The sequence below is a fragment of the Pantherophis guttatus genome, chromosome 2, assembly GCF_059756535.1.
Source record: "Pantherophis guttatus breed Tessera chromosome 2, ASM5975653v1, whole genome shotgun sequence".
Classification (NCBI taxonomy): domain Eukaryota; kingdom Metazoa; phylum Chordata; class Lepidosauria; order Squamata; family Colubridae; genus Pantherophis; species Pantherophis guttatus.
In genome coordinates this window covers 107,812,786-107,838,418 of record NC_142064.1, presented here as the reverse complement: position 1 = coordinate 107,838,418, position 25,633 = coordinate 107,812,786, and the positions used below count along the sequence as shown (strand labels likewise).

General features: G+C 42.1%; 1 long non-coding RNA gene across 1 annotated transcript in view; it reads right to left on the bottom strand.

Moving 5' to 3' along the window:
* Positions 1 to 13,001: 13,001 nt before the first annotated feature.
* LOC148115244 (uncharacterized) overlaps positions 13,002 to 25,633 on the bottom strand; it is an 82,032-nt gene continuing 69,400 nt past the window's right edge. Inside the window, exon 3 of the long non-coding RNA XR_015732769.1 lies at positions 13,002 to 13,096. This is a non-coding gene — a long non-coding RNA (uncharacterized LOC148115244). The remainder of the gene's footprint in view (positions 13,097 to 25,633) is intronic.

Below are 25,633 nucleotides of genomic sequence, written 5' to 3'. Positions count from 1 at the left end.
ATTTATCGAGGGCAGATATATGAAGGACAATGTAAGGCAAGTAATAGATTTATTGGAATATCTTGAGAAGAATAAACAGATCCCTGCAGTGCTGGTCTTTTTGGATGCAGAGAAGGCCTTTGATAGAGTGGATTGGAATTTTCTATTAAAGACTTTGAAAAAGATGGACTTTGGGGATTAATTTATACAGGCGATTTCGGCAATTTATCAAGAGCAAAAGGCACAGATCATTATTAATGGAAGTCTGACAACAGAGTTTAAAATTGAAAAAGGAACAAGACAGGGATGTCCGTTGTCCCCACTTTTATTTATTTTAACACTAGAAGTCTTGCTAAATACAATACGGGACTCTAATATCTTGAAAGGTATAAAGATTAGGCAAGAGGATTACAGAATAAAGGCATTTGCAGATGATCTGGTTGTTACCCTATCACAACCAATGGAATCAATAATCTTGATGAAGGACATTATACAAGACTATGGTAAAGTTTCAGGTTTTAGACTGAATCCAAAAAAGACTAAAATGATAGCTAAAAACATGACATAAGATCGTAAACATGAGCTTGAAAGGAGGGCAGGTTTTGAGACTGTACCTAAGGTAAAATATCTAGGAGTTCAGGTTGCAGAATCAAACATGAAATTGTTTCAAAATAACTATGAGGTGTTGTGGCGAGAGGTGCAGAAAGACATGGAGACTTGGAAAAAACTGCAGCTGTCTCTACTTGGAAGAATAGCAGCAGTTAAGACAAGACATCTTCACCAGCTCGCTTCCCCCCTCCCAAATACCCAGACAGCTCCCCCCTCCCCCCGTTATAATGTCAGCCGAAGCAAGCAAGCAATATAGAGACGGAGGCTGACATTGTGTCTCTGCTATGAGCTTTACAGTGCAACTGGCGAATAAAACTGATAACAACATTTAATAAAACAACAGAATGTCAGTGTTAACCTTGATTTTCTGTTTGCCTGATATTATTTAGAATAATATTATTTCCAAAGCTTTGTTGGAAAGACCATTTAAATCTATATTGTTATATAATTTATATTGTGACATATATTAACAATTATATACTCTTTAAAAAAAGTAATATAATTGTTCAGATCAGTGAATTGTCTGACAGTTGAACCTGCTATGGTTTCATCACTTCTGCATGTTTGTGGGAATTAGGGAGGAGCACTATTTTAAAATACCGGGCTGGCTATCCACTATGGAGGCAATGATTCACCCTAACACATTAGACATTGGTAAAATAGTAAAATATAACTAAATTTTGGATAATGGGGGAAGATTAAAATCCAACCAAGAATTAAAGGAGCAGGGAATAATTATAGATTGGTGGCCCTATCTCCAGCTACAATCGAGATACAAAAAAGATTTAGAGGAATTTGGATTTGAACCAAATTTAACACAACTAGACAAATTATTAACAGGCCCGGAAGAGAAATTACTATCTAAAATATATAATTATTTATTAAATTTTGATTTGGAAGAAGAAATTGTAAAGGGGCCAATGATAGCTTGGACTAAAAATGTGGGACATAATATTGAGTTAGAAGATGGGAAAAAATTTGGAAGAAAAATTATACATTAACAAAATCCGCTACATATAAAGAAAATCAGTATAAAATGTTCTATCGGTGGCACTTAGCCCCAACAAGACTTGCAAAAATGTATCCCAATCTAAACCCTAACTGCTGGAAATGTAAAAAAGCACAAGGTACCTTTTTTCATGTATGGTGGCTTTGCCCAGAAATTAAAAAAATACTGGATTAAAATTCAAAAATGGTTAAAAGAAATTACCCATTGCCAAATAGAATTGAAGCCTGAACTGTTTTTTCTGGGGATCATTAAGGGAAAATATCCTATAAAGATTAAATATTTGATCATATTATTACAGCAGCAAGAATTGTACTCGCACAAGGCTGGAAAACGTCCACTACACCGACAGATTTGTGTAATAATCCAGAAAATCTTTTCAGTGTGCAGAAATGAACAAACTTACTATATAATTAAATAACAAGGAAGACTCAGAATATTACTCAACCTGGGAAAACTGGCATCAATGGATAGAAAATAAAAATAGGAAATATATAGATCAAAATAAGACATAAATTGTGTTTACATATATTCGATCAAGAAGGAATATCTGAGAATATATGAATAGAGTTAAGATATATGTACTGTTGGAACGATGTTGAATTGTACAATTATCATGGACGTATTTTTGTTACAGACATATTTGTATTAGTATTTTAATATTTTAAATTTTAATAAAAGTTTTTTGAAAATAAAAAAAAAAGATTATAGTAGCTTGCTTTGAGGAAAGTTGATTTTCCAATTATTAGGCCAGAGATCAGAATGCAGTAATACACTGATTCTGGAAGATGAGCAGAGGTTTTACTTCACTCTCACTTCCAGTAGCTTATCTTCTGATCTTTCCTGGGTCATTACTAACCAGAGCACTTTATAAATATTCATTTGGTTCCTTATTTATTTTTCACATTTTTGAATCACCCATCTCCTGGTGGTATACAATAAAATGTTAAAATATGAAAATAGCATATAAAAATTAAAAAAATTAAATTAAAAAAAATAGAATTTAAAAGGCAGCAAGAATTATTGAACCATGTTAAAAATTAGTGTCAAGCAAGGCTCCCCTCAGGAGCTTAGGAAAGAAAGACCTTTAACTCTATTTTATTGAAATAATTGGTTCATCTCCTGTGCGCTGCTTGGAGAGTCCAAGCAATGGGTTCAAGTTTAGCTTGGTTGGCCAGAGACTGAGTTGAATTTGCCTAGCCACGCCTCTTTCTACCATGAGTCATCAGTGTTTCAACTCAGTCAGCCTAAAGAGACTTGCTTTAATTTCTCCGTCTTAGAAAAATTCTTTAAAATTCTTTAAAATATTCTGCCAGCCACAGAAGAAGCCCTCTTTCTCCCTTTTCTCTTAAAACTTAACACTAACAGCCTGAAGTGTTTCCCACCGCCAGGAGCTCCGTGGAGCTAATTAGCTCCGGAGCTAATCTCTTGCCTCAGGGGCCGTTCCTAATTGTCGCCATTAACAGCACAACGGAGGCAATCCTTTGAAAGGCAAATTAAGCTCCTAACAGCTCAGAAACGCAGCGAAAAGCCTCAAATGCCTCAGAAACTATCGTGGGATTGCTAATTAGCAGTTTTTCTTTATCGGAAACAGCAGGAGCACGTGAGTTTGGGCCTAGCATTCTGGCTGATTTACTGCTATTGCCTTTTGTGGTTTGGGGATTGTTGTGTCTGTCCCGCACTATTGTTTTACTGCTGCCTTTCTCTCATAGCGTTATTAGAGCTGGTCATTGATCAGTCTCACGCCTAATACCTAACAGCAGTGGAAAATTGCGCTTACACACCATTGTATCAGTTTGGCGCCATATTTACCAATACTGGAGTGAGGAATAATATTATTATAATCATTGTCCTGGTAAGTTCTTCTGATTGAATTGCCTTTTTTTCTTGTCATTCCAAGATGGCGGATCGCAGCTCCTCTTACTCCAAAAGTACTGCATCCCATTCTTCTGCTTCTAAGAGAGCTAAGTCTTCAGATCACAGTAAGGCAATGGGGCCTCAGCCTGGGCCTTCCACCAGATCCAAGGCCTCTTCTTCCACAGCTGTTGATAAGGATGCAGAAAGAAGGCAGAAAGCCTTAGAAACAATTTGCAAAGGCAAAAAAGCAGGCAGAAGCCTCCTCAGGCCTAGGCCTTGTCATTGTTCACCCAGAGCCTAATATCCCTCCAATTCAGGATACACCTCCTTCTGCTTCAAACGAAGATAGATTGAATTGGTCTCCAGATATTACCACAGATCCTCCAACTGAATTAATTGAGAGTGCTGAGGAGGTTATTCCCATATCAGAACAGGGCTCATCTGATCAGAGAGTCATTCCAGTACCTAGGAGGTCAGCTCCGTCAGCTACTTTCACCCCTACAGCGGCGGGGCTCTGCCCTGAGGTAAACCAGGCCCCTGTTCTTTCTCAGGAACTCTGCCAGATGTTAGCTCAGACCATTGCCCAGGGCATAGACTCTGCCCTGCTTAGGAGGGGCATTCCTGCTCCCGCCTCAGCTGGTAACACTCTCAATGTACACCAGGCCCACCAGGATAGGGTTTATTCCCGGGCCCCCCACTCGCCCCATGATTCTCAGGGCAGTGAATGGTCTTATACTGGGGAGGAGGAAGAATTCGCATGATCTTTCTGAAGATGAAGGCAGATCTCCAGACAAACCAGCCTTCACTGGCCTTTTCAACCCTAGCATGTTCAAGACCTTGTTATACAAGGCCAAAACCACTGCCAATCTAGGGGTTGTGGCTGGGGCATCTGACCACTCGGCTGAGCAGGATCCCCATGCTCGATTATTTACAGAACCGGTCGCTGTTCCTTCTTCCAGATTATTTATAGACATTATCAAGAAGTGATCCAGGCTTCAACCTGGATCCTTGTCTAATCCCAGCAGATTAGACAAAAAGATGTACACTGTAGAACAGGAGGTAGAGGACATGCTTAAGTTGCCTACAATAGATACTCTCTTTGCCAATCTAGCATCTTCCAATATTCTCCCCTCAGACTCTGCAGAAGGGCTGAAGACCGAGGATAGGAAAGCTGAGATGTCAGTTTGTAAGACACATCAAGCAGCTGCCTGAGCGATCAGATCAGCCACGGCAGCTTCCTTCTTTAATAGAACCTCCCTCTTGTGGCTGCGTCAAATGCAGGCAAGGGCTCCCCCTGGAGATGTCAGATTACACCAGGACATCAACAAATTAATTGCTGCAGCAGAATACTCTGCTGATGCAACCCTTAATGCGGCTAAGTTCGCTTCCAGGGCCCTGGCATCTAACGTGACTTCCAGACGATTATTATGGCTTCGCCATTGGCAAGCCGATATGAAATCCAAATAGAAATTGGTGTCTGCTCCTTTTCAGGGCAATAATCTTTTTGGTGAGGTTTTAGATCCCATTTTGGTAGAGACCAAGGATAAAAGAAAGGTACTTCCCCTGTCTCACAGGAGAACAGGAGTTACTCCGCTCCAACCTATCAGAGGACTTACCCCACAACTTCAGACCGATCCCAGGATAGGGCTCAGTTCAGGGACAGGTCTAGACAACCCCAGTCTAGGAGACCCTTTCAAGGGGCCGGCGGTAGACCTTACCGCAGGTCCAAATGACTCCCAGTCACACGTTCCCATTGGAGGCCGCCTCATGAGGTTCTCAGCCCAATGGGAGCTCATCACAACCGATGCCTGGGCTCTGCAAACAGTCCTCGGTCTCACATTGGAGTTTTCATCACTCCCTCCAATGAGATTCATCTCTTGCACTCTTCCCAGAGATGCCACCAAGAGGTCTCTGATGGAAGCTGAGATCCTTCATCTACTTTCCATCCAGGCAATAGAACCGGTGCCTGTCTCGCAGAAGGGTCTCGGTTTCTATTTGATCCTCTTTCTGGTTCCCAAGAAATCGGGGGGTTGCAGGGGAATACTAGATCTAAAAAGACTCAACAAACACATCAAATACAAGAGATTCAAGATGCAATCCTTAACCTCTATTCTAAATTGCATCAGACAGGGGGATCTGTTTACATCCATAAATCTAAAGGAAACCTACCTACACATACCAATTCGGATTTCACACAGGAAATATCTCAGATTCTGTTATGCAGGGCAACACTTCCAATACAGGGCCCTTCCATTCGGCCTGTCCTCTGTCCCCAGGACATTCACAAAGCTCCTGGACGTGGTGGCAGCCCATCTGCGGGCTTGCCCAATCAGGCTTCAATGTTACCTAGACGACATTTTGATTCAATCTTCATCCATCAGGCAGGTGAGACAGGATTTGTCAGAGACTGTTCAGGCTCTGCAACTTCATGGGTTTTCAGTAAATCTAGAAAAGAGCCAGTTAATTCCATCCCATTCTAGCAATCATTTAGGTGCCCGGATAGACACAGTCAGTTGCCAGGTCTTTCTATCACCAGAACATCTAGTCAGCATATGGGCCTTGATATATCGGGTCAAGTCAGCCAGGTCTGTCTCCCTCACAGTATTGTTCCAGTTGCTAGGGAATATGATTTCATGTCTGGCCATCGTTCCTTGGGCAAGGTTACATTCCCGAACCTTACAATGGTTCCTCCTACCGAGCCAACGAGCAGGTATCAGTCACTCCCCAACAAGAGTCAGGGTGTCTCTTTTTTTTTTTATATAAATACAACAGAATTTAAAAAGCATTTGAAAGAATTTTTTGAAATAAATTTGAATAAAGGTACCCCAATTGAAATTGTGTGGGACGCAAGTAAAGCTTATATGAGAGGGGTACTTATCTACATGAACTCTAAACATAGACTGTTTCGAGAAAAGAAAAGATCTGAATTGGAAATAGAAATAAAGAATAAAGAACAGTTACTTATTAAAAATCCAACAGATGAAAGAATATGCGGTGCTATAAAACTTTTGAAAGACCAATTTCAAATGCTTATGGCGGAACAAGTTGCAACAAACTTACAATATGCGAAGCACAATACATTTTGTAACGCTAATAAACCGGGCAGATGGTTGGCTTACACATTGAGGAAAAAACAAAGTATACGGACTTGGATAGTATTGATATTGGAGGGAAAGAAATTTTTCAACAAAAATTAATTAAAGAAGCTTTTGTGGACTATTATACCAAACTATATGCCAAAGAGGAGGTGCAGAATGGACTTATAGAAAAATATTTAAACGATAAAAGAGTTACAAAAATTACTGATCAACAAAAGGAAAGAATGAATTATCCTATAACAGAGGAGGAGATAACAGTAGCAATTAAACAGTTAAAAACAGCCAAACCTCCTGGTACGGATGGTTTGACCGCAGTGTATTACAAAACTTTGCAAGCTGAAATGGTGGAACAACTCAGAGATTTATTTTGCAATATTCAACAAGGGGGTAAAATACCCCCATCATGGACAACAGCTTACATATCTTTGATACCAAAAGAACAAGTCGGTCCTAAAAAACCAGAGAACTATAGACCAATATCTCTTTTGAATACAGATTATAAAATCTATGCGAAAGTATTAGCCAACAGGTTGATGCCAGTAATTCAAAAGGTGATTCATGATGATCAAGCGGGATTTATCGAGGGCAGACACATGAAGGATAATGTAAGGCAAGTAATAGATTTATTGGAATATCTTGAGAAGAATAAACAGATTCCTGCAGTGCTGGTCTTTTTGGATGCAGAGAAGGCCTTTGATAGAGTGGATTGGAATTTTCTACTAAAGACTTTAAAAAAGATGGATTTTGGGGATCAATTTATACAGGCGATTTCAGCAATTTACCAAGAGCAAAAGGCACAGATCATTATTAATGGAAGTTTGACAACAGAGTTTAAAATTGAAAAAGGAACAAGACAGGGATGTCCGTTGTCCCCACTTTTATTTATTCTAACACTAGAAGTCTTGCTAAATACAATACAGGACTCTAATATCTTGAAAGGTATAATGATTAGGCAAGAGGATTACAGAATAAAGGCATTTGCAGATGATCTGGTTGTTACCCTATCACAACCAATGGAATCAATAATCCTGATGAAGGACATTATACAAGACTATGGTAAAGTTTCAGGTTTTAGACTGAATCCAAAAAAGACTAAAATGATAGCTAAAAACATGACACAAGATCGTAAACATGAGCTTGAAAGGAGGGCAGGTTTTGAGACTGTACCTAAGGTAAAATATCTAGGAGTTCAGGTTGCAGAATCAAACATGAAATTGTTTCAAAATAACTATGAGGTGTTGTGGCGAGAGGTGCAGAAAGACATGGAGACTTGGAAAAAACTGCAGCTGTCTCTACTTGGAAGAATAGCAGCAGTTAAGATGAACATTTTGCCAAGATTTCTTTTTTTGTTTCAAATGATTCCAGTGCTTAAAAGTGATAAACAATTGAAAGTCTGGCAAACTGGACTCAATAAGTTTGTCTGGAACGAGAAAAAGCCGAGAGTGAAATTGAAAATTATGCAAGATGTTCCAGAAAGAGGAGGTCTTAAACTTCCAAACCTACAGTTATATTATGATGCAGCAGCTTTAACTTTAACAAGTGATTGGTTTGGAAGTAAAAAGGCTGGAATATTGAATGCAGAAAGTTTTGATCTTGAATTTGGATGGCATGCTTACTTATTTTATGAAGACAAAGTTGATAAAGTATTTAAAAGTCATATACTTAGAGACTCTTTGATGAGAGTTTGGAAGAAGCACCGACTCAAATGGGATTATAAAATACCGCTATGGCTGGATCTTGGTCATACCTTGTGGAATACAAATATAATGTCACTCGGGGGGGGTTTTATACAAAGAGGTTCTTTTTACAGATGCGGGCAGATGGCAGCTGAAGACATTGCAGACACTGTTGGACGAAGGGATTAATTTAACTTGGTTACAATATAATCAACTACAATTGAGATGGAAAGAGGACCAAAAAACTGGTAGTATGTTGCACGAGGAAAAATTGGTTAGACATATAAAAGAGAAAGGTCCTATGCATATCAAAAGGCTTTATAATGTTTTGCTAGAAAGGGATTCAGAAACTGAATTAGTTAAAGATTGTATGATTAAGTGGGCACAAAATTTTGAAGAACCAGTGATGTTGGAAACATGGGAAAAAAATTGGGTTCAGAATGTTAAATTTACACAGTCACAGAACCTGAGGGAAAATTTCTATAAAATGTTTTATAGATGGCATTTAGATCCCAAAAAGTTGTCATGTATGTACCCTAATGTTCAGCCAAAATGTTGGAGATGTGAATGTTTGGATGCTACGTATTATCATGTTTGGTGGACCTGTAGGAAAGTTAAGGCTTTTTGGATAAAAATTTGGTGGGTCATGCAGAATGTTTTGAAGAAAAAAATTCAATTCTCTCCACAATTGTTTTTATTGGGTATAGTTAAGGGTTTTACATCGGGTGAAACAAAATTGATATTGTATATGATAACAGCAGCAAGATTGTTGATAGGTAAATATTGGAAAAATGAAGCTTTGCCCACTATTGAGGAATGGACTTTGAAGATGGCCAGTTTTGCAGAGATGGCGAAGATTTCAGCATACTTAAAAGATTGTTCACAAGAGACTTATGAATGGGAATGGAAAAGGTGGATAGAATATGTTCAGAACAAATATCAAACTAGAAAATATCAAATAGCTTTTATTTGAAAATAATGTATTAGAAATATTTTAATGTAATGAGGGTAAAAAGAAAAACTATACAGGGGAGGGAGGGGTTCAAGTTTTTTTATATAAGTGTCATATTAAGGGGTTTTTTTGTGTTTTTTTTTTATCTTTCTTTACCAGTTATGAGTATATTATAGGGAAGTCTGGGGGGAGGGGAGGGTTAGGGAGGGTTAGGGAGGTTGGGAAGTCTGGGGGGGTGGTGGGGGGGGAAAGGGGTGAAAATGTAATTGTAAAACTTTTGCAATAAAAAAAAAAAGAGTCAGGGTGTCTCCAAAAGTTCTCCACTCCCTGAACTGGTGGATGTCACCTTCCCTAGAGAAAGGCTGTCTCTTCAAGGAACTGCCACATCTAACACTAACTTCAGATGCCAGTCTATTCAGCTGGGGGGGCTCACCTGGGTTCCCAGATGGCACAGGGCAGATGGTCACCACAGGATCTGTTGCACAACATAAATTGGTTGGAACTCTGCCCACCTAGCTCTACATCACTTCCACCTCTCGCTAACCAACCAGCACGTGTTGCTGTTAACTGACAATGTCACTGCCAAGGCACATGTGAACAGGCAGGGAGGCACCTGATCCAAGGACCTGATGTCCGAAGCAGCGAGCCTCGGCCTCTGGGCGGAATCACACCTACTCTCCCTCCAGGCAGAACATATTTCAGGCACACACAACGAACAGGCGGACTGGTTGAGTCGAACAACCGTCGACCACTCCGAATGGCATCTCCATCCAGACCTGTTTCACCAACTGACGACCAGGTTCAGCCAACCATGCGTGGATCTATTTGCAACACCAAAGAACACTCACCTACCTCGGTTCTTTTCCAGATTTCCGACGCCGGGGGCAGAAACGACCGACGCCCTTCAGGCGCCCTGGCCTCCAGGCCTTCTATATGCCTTTCCTCCGACGCCTCTACTACCACGGGTCATCCGGAAGCTTCTGGACGAGCAGGCAGAAATTCTGTTGGTGGCTCCGCACTGGCCCAGAAGGGTATGGTTTGCGGACCTAGTGTCACTGTCAGTGTCCCACCCGTGGAGGATTCCGCCAGACAGGATTGTCCTAAGCCAGGGGGCAGTGCAACATCCCAAGCCCCAGTGGCTCCAACTGGCCATCTGGCGATTGAGCGGGAAATCCTGAGGGACTCCAGATTCTCGAGCGAAGTCATTTCTGTCATCCAGGCCTCTCGTCGTCCATCTACTACCAGGATTTACGATGCCACTTGTCAGCGTTCTCTAGCTGGTGCCGAAAATCGCACATTCCTCCCAGGACAGCTTCCCTTCCGGACGTCTTGAGTTTCCTTCACTCAGGATTCAAACAGACAAGTGTCCGCCTTAGCGACTATTCTGCATGGAGAGGGTCCTATCCCTCTCTCTCAACACCCCAAGGTGAGGAGTTTTCTTCGAGGTGTCGCTAATTTACGGCCTCCTCCAATCCATAGGTATCCTTCCTGGGACTTGCCTCTTGTCCTACAAGCACTCACGTCTGCTCCGTTCGAGCCTTTAGGATCCGCCAATCTCAAAATACTTACCTTCAAGGTCGCCTTCTTGATAGCAATCACATCTGCAAGGAGGATCTCCAAACTGTCGGCACTGTCGGTACGTAGAGATTTATGCATCTTTTACTCCGACAGGGTGGTCCTCAGGTTGGACCCGACTTTTGTACCAAAAGTCAATTCTTGGTTTCACAGGGCACAGGAGGTGATTTTACCTAACTTTTGCCCTGACCCAGCACATCCTAGAGAATGGCGTTGGCACACGCTCGACGTTTGTAGGACACTTCGCAAATATATTGACAGGACAGCATCATTCAGGAAGTCTGAAGCACTATTTGTATCATTCCTGGAGTACCATGCCTGGAGGCTGTGCGGATCTGGATGGGGAGGAACAGGCTCAAGCTCAACCCTTCCAAGACTGAGTGGCTGTGGCTCCCGGCATCCCGATATAGTCAGTTGACTCCATCACTGACTATTGGGGGCGAGTCCTTGGCCCCCACAGAAAGGGCTCGCGATCTGGGAGTCCTCCTGGATATGCAGCTGCTGGATATGCAGACCTTTTATCAGGTTCGCCTGATTCGCTAGTTGCGGCCCTTTCTTGATCGGGATTCCCTGTGCACAGTCACTTACGCCCTTGTCACCTCTTGCCTTGACTACTGCAATGCTCTCTACATGGGTCTCCCCTTGAGGGGCACCCGGAGGCTCCAGCTGGTCCAGAATGCAGCAGCACGGGTAGTGATGGGAGCAGCATGGCGCTCCCATGTAACACAGTGCGCAAGCTGCACTGGCTCCCGGTAGTCTTCCAGGTGCACTTCAAGGTGTTGGTTATCACCTTTAAAGCGCTCCATGGCATAGGGCCTAGCTATCTTCGAGACCGCCTGCTGCTACCGACGACCTCCCAGCGACCCGTGCGCTCCCACAGAGAGGGCCTCCTCAGGGTGCCATCAGCCAAACAATGTAGGCTGGTGACCCCCAGGGGGAGAGCCTTCTCTGTGGGGGCACCTACCCTCTGGAATCAGTTGCCCCCAGAGATAAGGAGAATCCAAGACCTCAGTGCCTTCCGCCGTGCCCTTAAAACCCACTTTTTCCAGCAAGCCAGGCTGGCTTAGGAAGAAATTTTTTAAATTTTTTTAAAAAAATTAAATGTTTAATTGGTTTGTGGTTTTTTAAATTTTTGGGCCAAATTTATATATATATTAATTGTTTTTCATATTTGTATTTCATGTTTTTAATTCTGGCTGTGCACCGCCCTGAGTCCTCAGGGAGAAGGGCGGTATATAAATTGAAAAATAAATAAATAAATAAATAAATAAATTCCAGCCTACTGCCATGGGCAAGAGAGTTACGCCATCTACAATTGCGAGATGGATCAAAGCTTGCATCGCAATGACTTACGAACACCAATCTACTCCAGTGCCCAGAAACATCACTGCGCATTCAACTCGTAGCGCTGCCACCACGGCAGCCTGGGCTACTCAGGCTTCCATATTGGAGATTTGCAGGGCCGCAACTTGGGCTTCTCCCACTACCTTTATCAGAAATTACAAGTTGGACGTTTTTGCCTCGGCCGAGGCTTCGTTTGGCAGAAGAGTCCTGCAGCAGATTCTACCAGGAGAACGACAGCTGGACCGCTTGGACTCCCGCCCTGGGGATACTTAGCTTGGGTATATCCCATTGCTTGGACTCTCCAAGCAGCACACAGGAGATTGAACATTGGATCTTACCTGGATGTTCGATCTATGTGTGCTGCAGGAGAGTCCAACCCCGCCCTAAGGTAGTGGTCCAGCATCCAACACCTAGTTATAGTGGACATTCTTCTATCATCATTGCTACGTCTTCTACTGACCTCTTCGTCGAAACACTGAAGGCTCATGGGAGAAAGAGGCGTGGCTAGGTAAATTCAACTCAGTCTCTGGCCAACCAAGCTAAACTTGAACCCATTGCTTGACTCTCCTGCAGCGCACGTAGATCGAACATTCAGGTAAGATCCAATGTTCATTTTACTAAGGTTAAGTGATTGCAGCGAAAGAAAGGCTAGATCTGAAGATTCCCACACAAAATGTTACATTTTTTCCGTTTTCCTGGCCCTCTCCCCTTGACCAGTCAATCTCTGTCCAATGGTGTGCCGTTTAAGTGTTTTGGGAATGACCTGGGTGTTTGTGCCATTTTGTTCTCAGGCCAGGTATCCTTGAAGACTGGTATATGCTGGTTCTCACACCTCTGGTTTCTGGCAAGGCTGTCACACACACTCCTTCCCTCATCTCTATTCTCTACATTCCAATGCCCTCTCCTCCCCTTCTTGCATTTTATGACAGGGTGCTAGTAAAGCGTAGAAGGTGAAGCTGGCAGATCTGACATTCTTCCCCCCTTTTCAGGGGCTTTAATCCTGTATAGGAAAGAGAAATGGGAGGAAAAAGAGAAACAAAGACAATGCAAAATTATTCAACATTCAATGGGGTTTGTCCGGGTATTTGTCATGGAACCTTTGAACGAATCTTGAGGTTCTTATATGTTGGACATCCACCCATTCTTTTTTTGAAGGGGGAAAGTCCTTCCATAATACTAGATATTGGATTTTTCCTCTGTGTGTGAGTCTAGAATAGCTTTGACCTCAAATGTTGCTGTCCCTCAATAAGGATGGGAATGGATGGTGCTTTCAACACTGGACGTAGGGGAGAGGTGGTTGCTGGTTTTTGTAAACCACAGTGTAATATCTGATGGATGTGCCTAAGGGTCTTTAGTAGTTCAAGTTGAACTTACTGGGTTAATGATTCTTTTGATGGGGAAAGGGCCATTATATTTTGACCTAGTTTCTTCGAAGGTTGCCTGGATTGCAGGTATTTAGTGGATAGTTAGACTTTGTCACCAATTTTAAACTCTAGGTTTAGAGCATCTTTTATCCACTTGTTTTTTATATGACTCCCATGCTTTCTTGAGTGCTTTCCAAACTGGCCAGATGTTTTGCAATTGTAAAATTCATTCTGTCAGGGTTGTAGTTTGTGGGGTGGCTTGGGGCAATTCAGGAATAGATACAAAGTCCTGTCCTGTTGCCACTTTAAAAGGGGTAAACCCTGTATGGCATTATTATAAGGCACTTTGGCAAAAGGAAGATCATTCCAATTGTTCTGGTAATTAATATAGACCTCAGGTATTGTTCTAGGACCCTATTCATACGTTCACACACATCAATTCGTTTCCTGATGATGGGAGGAGCTAAGTTTCTAGGTGATCCCTAACAGTTTCAGAAATTCTTGCCAAAAGAGTGAAGTGAACGCCACGGTCTTATATGATTCTTTCTGTATAAATGTTGCACAAATAGTCTAGCTGAGGTGTGTGCTGAGGGAATTTTTTGACATGGCATGTAATGTACTAGTTTAGAAAAAACATCAGTTATCACACAAATTACAGTGTTCCCGAGCTTTCCAGCAACTTGACTATTAAGTCCATTAAGATTTCCTTCTAAGGCGCTTTGGGTTCTGCCACTGGTTGGAGAGATTATGGCATTTCCCTTGGCACCATTTTGCAGATGCACAAATGGGGCAGCTGAGTAAATAGCTTTCTATGTCCTTTCTACGCAATGGTCACCAGAATTAGCGTTTTATACAGTGGTGAAATCCAAAAATTGTCCCTATCAGTTCTATGGGCATGGCTTGGTGGGCATGGCTTGGTGGGCATGTGGCTGGCTGGGTGTGGCTTGGCAGTTGTGACCAGGTGGGCATGGCCAACTTGATATCACTCACATCACTCACTGTTAGAGCCGGGAGATATCATAGATTGAGTAATATGTGGTGAAACTCACTTAACAACACTCTTGCTTAGCAACCAAAATTTTGGGCTCAACTGTCATAAGTCAAGGACTATCTCTGCCGTCCTCTGCATGGCAGCCTTGTCTTAGTAAATTCCTTCTCAATTTTCCTCTCTGTTAGAGACACCAAAATAATCTAGATGATGTAAGGTTTCCTGCTGCAACAGAGGGTTGGACTAGATGACCTCTGAGATCCCTTCCAGCCCTAGATTGCTGTGCTGTTTCAAGGCATCTTCTGAAGCCACATCTAGTGCCAGGGTTTGTGGTGCTTCCTTCCTCTTCCTCTTCCTCTCTCTCTCTCTCTCCCTCCTTCCTCTTTTTTTCTCCTTTCTCTTTTTCTTTCTCTTTCTTGTCTCTCTCTCCCCCTTCCTCTTCCTCTTTCTCTTTCTCTTTCTTTTTCTTTTTCTTGTCTCGCTCCCTTCATATTTTTCTCTCTTTTTCTTTCTTTTTCTTTCTTTTTCTCTTTCTTCCTCTCTCTCTGTCTTTCTCACACACACACACACACACACACACACACCTGGTCTGAGCAGAGGCAGTGGGAGAAGGAAGAAAGTGCTCCAGGAGGGAGGCCCGGTCCGGAAGCAGCACGTCCCCCTCATGGGCTGAATGGGGGCAGTGGGACCTGAGGCGGAGGGGAAGGCAAGCGGGTGGCAGTTGCCCAAAGGCCCCGCGGAAGCTGAGCACGCCAGGCCCATAAGGCAAGCGAGCCTCACCATGTCCCCCTAAGGCGGCTCCTCAGCCAAGCGCAGCAGGTCTCCCTCCCCCACCGCCAGTGTCAGCCTTACCTTCTAGATCTAATGCACCTCCACCAGTGTATTTGGCATGCCCATCCCAACGGAACTGATGGTGGGCGGCCCTCTGGAGAGATGCTGCCGCTGGGGCCGAGACTACTGCTCCACTGTGGTGCAACCCTGGGATATTTGCCCACCCTTCCGGGGCTGCCCATGCAGAGAAGGAAGAAAGAAAACAGTGGCGGCGGTGCTCTGGGAGGGCAGGCAGATGTCCTGAGGCTGCTGCATATATGCACTACCGCCACCCCTCTCAGCCCCAGCGCAGTGGCTGCATCTCCACCAAGGGCCGCCCACCCACCCACTGTCTGGGCCGGGCTGGACACCGACCTCGGAAGGCAAGAGGGTGTGTGGGACCTCTGGGAAGGCTGTGTGGAAGGCAGGCAAGCATGGCAGGGCTGCGGGGAAGGGAGTAGCCTGCTAGCTCCCTTCCCCGCAGCCGAGCGGCACCGACATGCCTGCCTTCCACGCGGCCTTCCGGGAGTCCTCGTGGCCAGGCCTATTTGCCTGCCTTCGCAAGCTGGCCACAGGGACCGCCGGGAAGGATGCGTGGAAGACAGGCAAGCATGTCAGGGTCGTGGGCCGTGAGGAATGGAGTAGGGGAGGCCTTCACAAGCAGGCCTGGCCATGAGGACTGCCGGGAAGGCCGCGTGGAAGGCAGGCAAGCATGGCAGGGCTGCGGGGAAGGGAGTAGGCTGCTAGCTCCCTTCCCCATGGCCAGGCGGCCCCAACATGCTTGCCTGCCTTCCACGCAGCCTTTCGCTTGCCTGCCTTCGCAAGCTGGCCATGGGGACACCAGGAAGGCAGTGTGGAAGGCAGGCAAGCATGTTGGGGCTGCCCGGCTGAGGGGAATGGAATAGGGGAGGCCTTCAAAAGCGGGCCTGCCCACAGGGACCGCTGAGAAGGCTACATGGAATGCAGAGAAGCCTGGCAGGACTGCGGGCCGTGGGGAATGGAGTAGGGGAGGCAGGCTGGGATGGTGGGGGGGCAGGGGCAGCTAGCTAGGCCGCGATTCATAGGCTTACTTGGCAGGCAGATCAGGGCCACTCAGTTGGCAAGCTGCAGAGCAGAGACTGGGCGAGCGAGCAGTGACCGGGTGACCGGTTTGGGGGTGTGGCCAGCCAGCGGTTGCTACTGGTTCAGCGACCCAGGCCAAATGCCTGCTATTGGATCACCCGAACCGGTTGGATTTCACCCCTGGTTTTATAAGATGTAGTATTTTTATGAAGCAAAAATGTCCTATGAGAGTGATAATAAATGCACTTGAATATTATGAAGCCCACCCGGAGAAACAATCTGCACTGGTTTTCCTTGATGCCCAAAAAGCATTCGACAATTTAAATTGGAAATTCCTAAAAGAACAGTTAGAGTATGCAATTTGGACCAAATCTGGAAAATATTATAGGAGAAATCTACACAAAACAAACAGCAAAGGTAATTTTGAATGGTGATATAACAGACCAATTTGACATAACAAAAGGGGTCAGACAAGGCTGTCCACTTTCCCCATTACTGTATATCCTATCTTTGAGATCTTGTTAAAAAAATTAGGGAGGACCAAGAAATTAAAGGACTAAAAGTGAGACGAGAAGAATACAAAATTCAGGCCTTTGCCGACGATCTTGTACTTACCGCTAGAAGTAGTACCAAAACTCCTTAAGAAAATAGAAGATTATGGAGAGGTGGCTGGTTTAAAGATGAATAGAAATAAATCAAAATTACTAGTTAAAAATCTGACGAAAACTCATGAGATGGAATTGGAGAATAGTATACAAATTCAAGTGACTAATAAAATGAAATATTTAGGTATTTGGCTGTCACCAAGAACCTCCTCTATAAAAGAAAATAATTATGACAAACTAATAACACAGATAAAAAAAGACCTGGACAATTGGAAAAACTTACAAATCTCATTTATGGGAAGAATCTCCACTATCAAAACGAATACACTACCAAAACTGTTGCACCTGTTCCAGGTTGCACCAATTAAATTAGAAAAAAACTTTTTTGTGAGCTTAAACAAGATTATTTCTAAATTTATATGGCAGGGAAAACGTCCACGAATAAAATTAAAATTACTCCAGGACTCCAAGGAAAGAGGAGGAACAGCACTCCCGGATTGGGAACTTTATTATCAAGCGGCAGGACTAGTATGGGTTAAAGATTGGATGTTGAATAACAGCAGAATATTATCCATTGAAGGCCATGACTTACAAATGGGCTGGCATTCCTTTTTATGGGATGAAAAGTACAAGTCACATACCTATTTTAAAAGACATACACTTAGAAATGCTTTATTACTAACTTGGTTAAAAATTAAAAAACAACAATATACAAAAATCCCGATTTGGTTTTCACCTTCAGAAGCCCTAAAACACCCAAACCTTACAGAACCCAAAAATATAATTAGATATAAAGACCTAATTGATCATCAAGGAAAACTGAAATCCAAACAACAATTGGAAACAGAGTTAAACAGAGAAATTGATTGGTGGACCTTCTCACAGATACAATCAAAACATAAGGAATACATAAAAACGTATGAAATATGTAAAGAAAACCAGGAACTAGATAAAATTATATTAGATTCTAGAGAGAAATTAATTAGTAAAATTTACAAATTTCTGTTGAGAAATTTGGAGGAGGAAATAGTTAAAAATACGATGATTAAATGGATGCAAAACTTTAAATACTCAATAGAATTGGAGAGATGGGAAGAATTATGGCAAATGAACACAAAAACAACATTGGCGGTGGCATACAAGGAGAATCAGCTAAAGATGTTTTACAGGTGGCATATGTCACCTACAAGATTGGCCAAAATAAACCCGAAAAACAGTTCAGTGTGTTGGAAATGCAAGAATCCACAAGGCACCTTTTACCACCTATGGTGGACATACCTGGCGGCAAAGAAATTTTGGTCCAATATTAAGAAATGGCTAGAACAAATCACCAAACTACAAATAGATAAGAAACCCGAAACCTTTCTGTTAGGAATTTTCACAAAAACCTACCCCAAAGAAATAAAATACTTGTTAATACATATTTTAATGGCAGCAAGGATAATATATGCCAAAAATTGGAAACTGGAAAAAACCCCAACGGAAGAAGAAATAATAGATAAAATTACACAATGTGCTGAGATGGACAGGCTGACAAAAGAGCTAAAGGAAAAAGAAGACACTGAATTTTATAAAGTCTGGAATAAATGGTATCAATGGCATATGGCTACTATGGAAGAAATATAACTAGAAGTCAGATAGAATAGAAGTACAAGTGTGCATATAAATACTTCCTTATGGGCGAATAAACCTACAGAGAGAAACTCAGAGAGCGAAGGTATAATCTAAACATATAATATACAGAAAGCAGAAGTCTTAGAGAGCAGAAGAGAGGAGAGGGAAAAAAGACAATAAGAAACTATTAAGTTAAGATTTAAGGGAATAAGTATAACTGTATTACCTGAAAGACCATTATGAAACAAACGCTTCAAATGATTGATTACTTATAATTGTTTATTGTATAATGTATTTTTATGTTTTTGTCATATGTGTTTTATGTGTTTTATATCTGTTTTAATAAAGTTTATAAATTGAAAAATGTCCTGCTGTTTTGGGTCATGTCTCCTTTGAAGGACCATCGTTCGCTGACACTCCACGACATATATTTGGCTCCTACCCATGCTGAGCCACCACGTAACATGGATTCAATCTGGTAGTCTTGAAACCATTCATCTTTCTCTAATGCTATTTTTAATGCACTAAGTCATCCGCTACCTGAGGTTTGAGTTTCCCTTGCACCCTAGTGATGACTGGAGCTGCTAGCTGTCAAGATAGGATAACTAGTCTGATGATTTCAGGCTTGGAGCTATTATGTAGGTGTAAGGTTTCCTACCTGGGCAGGGGGTTGGACTAGAAGACCTCCAAGGTCCCTTTCAACTCTGTTATTCTATTCTATATTGTGGCAAACTTGAGAGAGCATCAGCTAAAAGTTCTTCCTTCTTGGAAGGTACCACAACATAAAGTTGAATGGCTTAAAATACCAGAGGACCTGTTTAGGAATAGCCTCCTGGGTTTTCAGGGCCTCCAGATTTTTGTGGTCTTGTCTACCCTTCGAATGGGGCTTTGTTCCCTTCTAAGAAATGTCTCTAGATCAGGAGTGCACTGTGTATGCCACCTTTTCCCACATTGCCCACCTGTGCTTGGTCTCAGTGAGCTTTTTAGAGATGTATGTGCATAGTTGCAAGACCCCCCTATTCATTTTTCTGTAATACGGCTACCTCGGCATCTGCTTCAATAATAAAGGGAGCATTTGGATCGGGGTGCTTTAATACTGCTTCAGCCACAAATAGTCACTTAAGTTTTTCAAACACTGCTTGGCACTCCATGGACCATTTTAGGGGTTGGCTAGGCTTGAGCTTCCCTTCCCTTTTGGTCTTTAATGGGTTAGCTATTGGCAATGCTATCTGTGCAAATGATGGGATAAATTGGTGATAAAAGTTGGCAAACCCCAGAAAGCCCCAAAGTTGCTTCCTCATGCGAGGCGGAGCCCATTCCAACACTGCCCATACCTTTTCAGGGTCTATCTCTATCCCCTCAAGGGAAATGTATCTCAAAAAGTCAATTTTACTATGGAGAAATTCACACTTAGACAGTTTAGCGCACAGCTGAGTGACTTAAAGCTTTTTAAGTACGGCTCTCATTAGTTTCATGTGTTCAGCCCTGGTTTTGGTGTAAATTAAAATATCTAGGTAAACTGTTGAGATGAGAGTGTTTTAAACCTTTAATCATTTTTTTCATTTTCATTTTATTAAATTTGTATACCGCCCTACTCCTGAAGGACTCAGGGCGGTGAACAGGCATAAAATAAAACACATAAATACAAAAGTTAAAACATAATTAAAACCCAATTAAATAATTTTTGCCTGAAACAATTTAAAACTCCCAATAATTTAAAACGAATTAAAATTTCAGTTTAAAAATTTAAAAGAAGGGGAAAAAATTAGGCCAGGCCAGCCTGCTGGAATAGGAGTGTCTTCAAAGCACGGCGGAAAGTGCGCAGATCTGGGATACTCCGTATCTCTGGGGGGAGCTCGTTCCAGATAGTAGGTGCCCCCACAGAGAAGGCCCTCCCCCTAGGGGCCGCCAGTCGACATTATTTGACTGACGGCACCTGGAGGAGCCCCTCTCTATGAGAGTGTACCAGCCGGTGGGAGGCTGTTTGTGGTAGTAGGCGGTCCCGTAAGTAGCCAGGTCCTAAGCCATGGAGTGCTCTAAAGGTGGTAACCAAAACCTTGAAGCGCACCCGGAAGACCACCGGGACCCAGTGCAGCTCGCACAGGAGAGGTGTCACACGGGAGCGCCATGTTGCTCCCATAACCACCCGCGTGGCCGCACTCTGTGCCAGTTGGAGCCTCCGGGTGCTCCTCAAGGGGAGCCCCATGTAGAGAGCGTTACAATAGTCCAGGCGGGAGGTAACGAGGGCATGAGTGACTGTGTGTAGGGAGTCCCAATCCAGAAAGGGACGCAACTGGCGAATCAGGCGAACCTGATGAAAGATCCTCCCGGTCATGGCCGTCAAGTGCTCTTCTAAAGACAGCCGTGAGTCCAGGAGGATGCCCAAGTTGCGAGCCCTCTCCGTGGGGGCCAGCGATTCGCCCCCAATAGTCAGCGATGGCATCAACTGACTATATCGGGACATCGGAAACCACAGCCACTCGGTCTTGGATGGGTTGAGCCTGAGCCTGTTCCTCCCCATCCAGATCCGCATGGCCTCCAGACACCGAGACATCACTTCAAGGGCATCGTTGGGGTGGACTTATTAGTTTAGTTATAAAATAAAACATATATACTGATTCTAATCATATGGAGTTGTTTGGCTTGATCATTTTTAATATAACAATTTGGTAGCAAGAGGATGGTTAGCCAAACTTAACTCACTAAAAAAAAAAAGAAAAAAAAAGAAAAAAGGTGTCAGAATCAGAAAAAAGAAGAATTAACACGAGAGCCTTCACCCACAAAATAGCGGCTCAATTGACTCCCGTAAAGACAATAACAGGAGCTGTTGACTTCCGCTTGGCTCCGCGAGCCTCGAAAGACGTTCTTTTGAGAGCGTCCGCTCCCTGGCCCCGTTAAAGCCCCAGAGCAGCTGACAAACGCTGTCTGGAGGCTTGAAATTCTCTCCCCGGGTAAAGGGGAGAGAGAAGAGCAGGCAGGTGGAGGTAGAACCCCCCCAAACGCCCTAGGAAAACTCCTGGGGCGTGAAGGGCGCGCGTTCCCTAAAAGCCTCTCAAGCCGCTCCAGACCAGGGACGTCTCCGCTAATTAGCAGAATTAGAAGCCACGACCAATCTTGCTGAATGGAAATGAGGGAATTAACATCTTGAACTAACAGCAGGCGGAACGAGCAAGGAGAAATCAGACTGCAAGTATTTTTTACCTAACTCCAATGCCTAGAGCCTCCTTTGGAAGTAATCACTTAGTACTTTGCAACAATATGGCGATTGAAGCTTGAAAGGGCAGGGGAAATGGAAAGTTACAGGAAAAGTTTCGTTTTGCTGGCAGCCCTTCGCTTGGGGAAAAAAAAAGCTTTTGTGCTGACAGAAGGAGGATTTTAAACGTTAATTAATATTGGGAAATCTTTTGAGGAACTCTTCTTTTTGACTCTGATTAAATATAAAGACTAATTTCAAACTGGAAATGGCCTCAAAGTCTGTAAAAACTGTTCCTATTAAAGGAACTGGGACTGCTGGTAGCTCCCCAGCTCATATTCCTAGATTACAAGTTTCTGCTCCTCCAGCGGATCCACAGACCCTAACGTTGGAAATGTTGCAACAAGCTCTCCAAATCACCCAAAATAAAATTGTTGATGTGATTGATGAAAAAATTAAGGAAACTAATGAAAAAATTAAGGAAACTAACGAAAAGATACAGGCTGTGTCAGATGAGATTGCAATTCGCAATCAGGGGATTAGGGATGATATATTAATGGCATTTAAGTGTCTGGCAGGCAATATTGAGATGATGGATGATAGAGTTGAGGAAATTAAACAATCTTCTGAAATTTTGGATAGTAAAATGGGAGAAGCTCAAAACAGAATTCAAAGGGCTGAAGACGACCTAATAATGATACAATACAGGGACATGGAATTTGCTTTAAGATTCAGAGGGGTGAAGGAGAATAAACAAGAGAATTTGAGAGAAATGATGTCTGAGGCATTGGCACCGCTGGTGGGGGAGTCAAAAAATGATCTGGGCTGGCAGATGGACAAGCTGTACCGTGTTAATTCCTGGATTGCTAGACAGAAACATCTACCAAGAGACATTGTGATATATTTTACTACAAGGAGAGTACGTAACGAAATTTTACAGGCTACTTTTAAAAACAAGCTTCGGGTGGGAGGCCAGGAAGTAATGACAATGAAAGAAATCCCCCCTAAGATCTTGAGAGCTAGAAGGGAGTATGCCTTTCTGGTGGATGAGCTGAGAAAACGTCAGATACAGTACAGATGGGAGGCGCCAACTGGACTAGTGGTGACTTACTCAGGAGAGAGATATCGGCTTAATACAATTTGGAAAGCAAGAGATTTTTATACTAATATATTAAAGGCTGGCACACCCAAACCAACTAAATCACCAGAAGGCAAAAGAAAGAAAGAAGTAATGGAAGCTGAGACAGAAGAGCTTTTGACAGTAGTTCAGGGGGGAGCTTTGGCTGATCAAGAAGAAATATTACAAATCCAAATGGCTACTCAATGGCACTGATTGATTTCTCGCAGTTACCAAAGGACCAAAGACAGACCAGATCGGTGACAGCTAGACTCAAGGAAGAATTAAGACAGCAACAATCCCAGATGGCAACTCAAGAAATGATTCAAGATACTACTAAAACAGGAGCAGTGGGGGGGGGGGGGGCGCAAGACCTAAAACTCAAATGAGATCAGAGCATCAGGACTTGCTTCAGAGGCTCCAAAGGCCCAGAGATGGGAACTAGATTTTTGACCTGGAACGTTAATGGCTTGAATTCTCCACAGAAAAGAAGAAAAATATTTCACTATCTTAAGCAATTTAAGAATGAAGTAATTTGCTTATAAGAGACTCATATAAGAATACAAGATCAAAAATATTTGATTAATGCAAGACTTGGTACATCTTACGTAGCAGCAGCATCAGAAAAGAAAAATGGTATAGTTATATATTTGAAAAGAGACTTAGTTGCTAAATTAATTGAAGCAGACGATCAAGGAAAATTTTTAGCAATAGAACTTTTAGTAAAAGGAGAAAAAATACTTGTAATCGGAGTTTATGCCCCGAATCAACAACAAGAAAACTTTTATAATTTACTACACTCAAAATTGACACAGTGGGCATATAAAACTTGTATCCTGTTAGGCGACTGGAACGGTGTTTTGGACGTTAAAAAAGACAAGAAGGGACCTAAACAAAATGTGTTAACAAGAGCAAAATTGCCCAAAGTGTTTTGGGAAATGATGGACGACTGGGAGTTGAGAGATATCTGGCGTGAAAGAAACCCGGAAGAAAAAGATTTTACTTTTTTTTCAGATAGACATCAATCCTTTTCAAGGATTGATTTTATACTAATTACTAACGATCTTTTATCTAGGGTGAAAAATACGAAGATTTGCTCAAGAACATTGACAGACCATAGTCCAGTTTGGCTGGAATTGGAGTATGAGAAAGGGCCTAGGAGGTCCTGGAGGTTAAATGATAATTTGTTTAGGTATGAAGAAAATGTAAAAGAGTGTAAAAAATTTATGAAAGAATTTTTTGTTATGAATATGCAAAAGGGCACATCGATGGAAATGGTATGGGATGCAAGTAAGGCATATATGCGAGGAATTTTGATATATTTGAATAATAAATATAGAAAGAAACAGGGGACAAAAAGAAAAGAATTAGAAGATGAGATTAGTAAACAGGAACGGGCTTTAGTAGCTAATCCAACGGATAAGAAAATTAAAGAGGCAATCAATTTATTGAAAGGTCAATTTAATATGTTAATAGCAGATCAAGTGGCAACTAATTTAAGATATGCAAAACATAATACTTTTTACAATGCCAATAAACCAGGCAGGTGGTTAGCATATTTGTTAAGGAAAAAGCAAAAATCAAGGACAATAGAGAGAATAAAATATAAGGGTAAAGAGGTTTATGAGCAACAATTGATTAAAAAATCTTTTTTAGAGTTTTATTCGAGGCTGTATACTGGTGATAAAATTAAAGATATAGATAGAGAGAGATTTTTGCAGAAAGAGAATATTTATACAATTTCAAATGAGCAGAGGGATAGTTTAAATCAATCGATAACGTCTGAGGAAATTGCGTTAGCAATTAAGCAGTTGAAAGTGGGTAAAGCTCCTGGGATGGACGGTTTGATGGCTATTTACTATAAAACCCTACAGGAGGAAATGATAGAACCGTTGAAAGAATTATTTAATAATATACAACAGGGAGGAAAGGTACCTCCAACTTGGAAGACAGCATTTATCTCGTTGATCCCAAAAGAAGGGCATGACGATACAGATCCTAAAAATTATAGGCCAATTTCATTATTAAATACAGACTATAAGATATTTGCTAAAATTTTGGCAAATAGATTAATGACAGTCATGCAGCAAATGATTCACCATGATCAAACTGGTTTTATAAATGGTAGACAAATGAAGAGTAATGTAAGGCAAATTGTTAACCTATTAGAGTATTTGGGAAGGAACAACCAGGTCCCCGCAGTGCTTGTGTTCTTGGATGCTGAGAAAGCCTTTGATAGATTGAATTGGCAATTTTTACTAAAATTAATAGAAAGGATGCAATTTGGAGAACAATTTGTACAATCTATTAAGGCAATATATCAAAAACAAACAGCGCAAATAATAGTTAATGGTGGTTTAACAGATGCTTTTAACATAGAAAAAGGAACAAGGCAAGGCTGTCCTTTGTCCCCGTTATTGTTTATTTTGACGCTGGAAATTTTATTAAACAAGATACGCGAGATGAATACAATTAAGGGAATTAAAATTAGACAGCATGAATACAAGGTACGAGCATTTGCGGATGACCTGGTTGTTACCTTAACCCAACCGGTACAATCGATTACAGCCTTGATGGATATAACCTGCTTATATGGACAAGTATCTGGCTTTAAAATAAATGCAGCTAAAACAAAAATAATAGCTAAAAATATGGTTAGGAGCCAAAAAGAAGAGATAGAAAGGTTAACAGGATTTGAAGTAGTTAAGAAGGTTAAATATTTGGGGGTTTATATTATGACTGCAAATACGAAATTATATCAGTACAACTATGAACCATTATGGC